Here is a 4,653-nt window from a genome sequence, read left to right as displayed (position 1 = left end):
CTGGGACCTGTCTGTTTTGTTCCTGACTTGTGACAGATGAAATGTGATCAGAGGGGCCTCTGAAATCTCACATTAATTGAAGTCGGCAAAAAATACTAACAGTGCCCTTTTGAACTGCTGACACAGTACAGAATGGATTACCAGGGCTAGATTAACAACAGGTGGCCAGGGCTCCTGCACAGAGAGGGGGCGCTTGGCCTGCAAGGGTCGGGGACAGCCCCCCTTCGTCTCAGTGGACCTGCCTACACAGCAGGCAAGCTGGCGGGGGGGGAGGACGTTGGGTGGGGGGCAGGGACCCGAGTCTGCTTCTCAGGCAGCAGAAAGGGCCAACCCCCCACCCCGTGCCACTCAAAGTCGTGGCTTGGGTGTGCGGAGCACTGCCCATGCGCCGGGGTCCTCACAGCGGCCCAGCCCGGCCCCTTGGTTCCTGAGCACCACTCTGTATGTCCAGGGGCCATTCTGAAAGCAGAGAGAGTTGGGATGTGGTGGTCCAGGACTGGGGAGACTGGCTGCTTGGCCCAGAGCACAGGACAGGCTTCCAGGAGAGGCAGGTCCCACTCCTGGCTCTCTACTCCTTAGTGGCTGAGGGAACTTGCAGGAGATGTAGGCAGATTTTTTTTTTTTTTTTTTAAAGCAAAGCTCTAGAAGCACATTATGAAACACGGAGGACCCAGGTTCTGCTGAAGAATAAGGGCTTCCCTGCTTTCCGACGTGAAGGTGACTCACAGAAGAGGCTGTTGGCCTCTGAGGGACGACGGTGTGGAGAGGGGGGGTCAGCTCTAACGTCGGAGCGGGCAACAAGCCTGTCCCTGACCAGTTCACCAGCGTCGGGGAGGACTCCATGGGTCGACTCTGTACGCCGACGCGGCACAGTGGCATCAAGGACAACGATCATCTCGCAGAGAAAGTCCTCCCCCTCTGGGCACCAGCTGCGCGGCTACCGTGAAGGCCCTTCCCACCCTCTCTTCTCGGCTTTTTAAGTGTGGCTTTCTTGGAGCCATAGCTCGGATTTGCTACCGGGGGTGAGTGCGGTCCGCGTAGACCCAACTGAGTTTTAGGTTGGCCTGGGGTGGGCATTTGATTTTAAGGAAGACACTTAAAGAAGACACCGGTCGCCTCTTCGGGCTCGCGGTCAGGGTGACGTCCCCAGTCGCTGTCGAGTCGCCAGGCAGGAACTGAAGCAGAGAGGGAAACACTATGTGCACGCGGTGCTGTCCGCCCCGTGGCCCGAGCACCCCAGCCTCCCAGGGTCCAGGTGAGGGCTAGGCCTAAGCGTGGGTGGCTGGGCAGGGGCCCTGTCCCTGACCTCCCTCAAACAGAACTGTGGCTCAGCCCTCCTGGACCACTCACTGTCCCCAGACCCTCTGCGGCCTTTCACTTGGCCCCATGCCTGGACGTGCCATCTGTTTAGAGCGCCTGCACCCGCCCCCCAGCCACAGGCACCAGGAGATCTCCTGTTAGTTCCCTAAGGCTTCCCCCAAACGGCAACACTCCCCGGAAGCTCTTCCCTAAGTCCAGGCCCCCACCCCTCCCTGCACCCGAGGTCAGCCGTTGGCCCCTCTGTGCCCCTGCAGAGCTGTTTCTAACACTGCCTCAGCACGTAATTCGTACGTGTTGTCTGTGTACCTGGCTGACTGCCCACGTGCCCAAAAGGCTCCGAGGAGAGACAGGCTGGTTCTATTCACATCTGGATGTCTTGGGAAAGACTCTCTGGTTCATGAGGGGAAGGGGAAGGTCAGAGAAAGGATTCAGGTAGAGAGAGCTGGACACTGGCTCAGGTCACCAGGGATCAGCCTGGCGATCTCTTGAGAGAAGAGAGAGAACTCAAGAGCCTCCACCAGGCCGTGGGCCTTGTCCACCCTGTTCCTCGAGGGGTCAAGGGCACTCGAGACCCGCCAAAGCCAGGACAGGAAGCCCAGCCTCTTTGTTTAGTGCTCCCGGAGTTGAGGCAGCACAGGATGCTCCCCAGGATGGCCGAAACCCAGGGTGCTCCTCTCAGACCTCTTCTGCTGAGGCTGGTGCTCAAACCCCACCTTCTCCAAGTTGTCCCTAGACAGTCCTCACGCCCCTGGGCCCTCCACATGGCCACCTGCCTCGGGGCGGTCTGCACACAGCCCCCCTGCCAATCCGGGGGCAACTCGTCCTGCCTTCAGTCCCTCACCAGCCCCACTGCTCCAGGTCTTGCTACAGGAAACAGGGCTGCCCTCAGGGCGCTGGGAACTGGGCCCTCCGGGCCTGTTGATCAGCAGAAACAACCGCCGCCCCCCCCCCCCGCCCCCACATGTAGCTGCCTGGGAGTGGCCTTCCCCTCCATGGGCTCAGCTGCTCAGGAACAATAGGGCCTGCACAAGCAGTCCGCTCCCCAAAACAGGGCCACTGCAGACTCTCTCCTCGCTCAGAAGTGAGAAGACGCATGCCAGCGCCAGAGACAATGGGGTGTGAGAGTTGACATTTTCCCAGGAATTCTGTGATTCCAAACAGATTCTTTTCCCCAGTTCTACACAGACCAACAGGCTTGAGGAAGGCAAACTTCCGAAAAGGGGCTTCAGCTTATGACCATGTGCACGCCATGTGTTAAGGTGTTGCCTTAAGTCATCGGGAGCAAACCCGCTGTGGGGCCTGCACGAGGCGCGGGTCAGGGCCCACGCACAGCCGCACGGAGGCTGTTTCTGCCCCCTGCCAGCCCCTCGGGGGCGTCCCCAGCCCCCTCCCCGCCCCTTCTCCATCCTCTACCTACAGTGGAGCTCTGTGATGTCCAGGCCCCATGAGAAAGTCAGGAGCTCCTTCACGTCAGAAAGTGTGACGTGAAGGCCCAGCGCTAGCTAGTGGCCCGGATCTTCTCTAGGAGGCAGGTGTGGACGGCCGCTGAGATCGGGCCACCTGTTAGCTCGGTCCCTGCAAGCCATCTCCAACTTTCCATTGCTTCTTCTGTAAAATGGGGACGGCCAGCTCTCTCCTGCTTCTTCTTACCAGGCGGTTACGACGTCCAAAAGCAGGACAGCATTTGAAACGAGTCTGGAGCTCGCTGAACAGGCAGGAGGAATCATGCACTCCAGTGTCCGAGAAGGCGCCACACTAGGAAGCCCTGAGGACCCCTGGTCTTGTACTTCTGGGACTGAAAAGGGGGTGCCGGCCAGCGATCTGGTGGGAGCAGCGTAGGCGTGTGCTCGGGCTACCAGGACAAGACACACACACACGGAGCGGCGTAAATGATGGTTATTTTCTCACGGTTCTGGAGGCAAGAAGCCCACGGATCAAGGTATTGGCAGATTCGGTTTCCAGCGAGGCTTCGCTTCCTGGCTCGAAGCCGGTCACTTTGTCCCTGTGTGCTCCCACGGCTTTGTCTCTGTGCTCCTGCAGGAGTTCTGGTGTCTCCTCCTTTTCTTAGGAAGCCCCCCACCCCACCACACACCCTCACTTAGCCTTTATTACCTCCTTATAGGCCCCGTGTCCCGACCCAGTCACACTGGGGGAATTAGGGCTTCTGTCCATGGGCTTTGCAGGGGGGACACAGTTCAGCCTAAAACAAGCAATGTGGCCGGCGTGTGACATAGGAGGGGACTCGCAGAAGCAGACGTGCTATGCTCTTCCCCGTTCTCATGTCCCAGAGGCTCTCAGCAGGTCCTAGCAAGCTCCCAAACAGGTCTGGCGACATCTGGACTCCGTGCCCTGTCATTTCCTTCCTAGGCCACCATAAAGTGGTCTGTGCCATTCCTAGTCCCTCCTGCCTGCCCCATCTCATCGCCAACGCTGACACCAGAGCGGCTACCAATGACCATCTCTGATCACATCCCAACGAGCATCTGGGAAGCCTCTGCACGGCCTACACAGACAGCTCAGCTCTTTCCTTTAGGCCTAAACTCCTGTCCGGCCTCATCTTTTCTAACACCCCAGCCTGGACTCAGAGTTCCTGCAAATCCAAGACTTCACCCTTTGCCATCTTTCTAAAAATAATTTCATGTGATCATGTTGTGTACTCTTTAATCCCCATCCACTATCTCCGCCACCCCAGGCCCCTCCAGGAACCATCAGTGTGTTCTCTACAGTTAAGAGTCTGTTTCTTGGTTTGCCTCTCTTCCCCTTCCCTTTTGCTCATTTGTTTCTTAAATCCCACCTTTGCGTGAAATCATATAGTATTTGTCTTTCTCTGACTTATTTCGCTAGCATTATACTTTCTTAGCTTCATCCATTTGTTGCAAATGGCAAGACTTCACTCATTTTTATGGCTGAGGGATATCCCATTATGTATAAATACCACCTCTTCTTTGTCCATTCCTCAGTCAGCGGACACTTGGGTTGCTTCCGTAGTTTGGTTACTGTAGATAATGCTGCAATAAACATAGGGCTGCATGTATCTCTTTGAAACAGCGTTCGTATTTTGGGGGTAAATACCTAGTCGTGCCATTCCTCGACCATAGGGCAGTTTTATTTTTAATTTCTTGAGGAACCTCCATACTGTTTTCCATAGTGGCTGCACCAGTTTGCATTCCCACCAACAGTGCAAGAGCGTTCCTTTTTCTCCACATCTTCGTCAACACTTGTTTCTTAGGTCGTTGATTTTAGCCATTCTGACAGGTGTGAGACAGTATCTTATCGCAGTTTTGATTTCCCTGATGATGAGTGATACTGAGCATCTTTTCATGGGTCTGTTGT

Source organism: Mustela nivalis (assembly GCF_964662115.1).
Source record: "Mustela nivalis genome assembly, chromosome: 9".
Lineage (NCBI taxonomy): Eukaryota > Metazoa > Chordata > Mammalia > Carnivora > Mustelidae > Mustela > Mustela nivalis.
Note: the sequence above shows the minus strand (reverse complement) of the source record.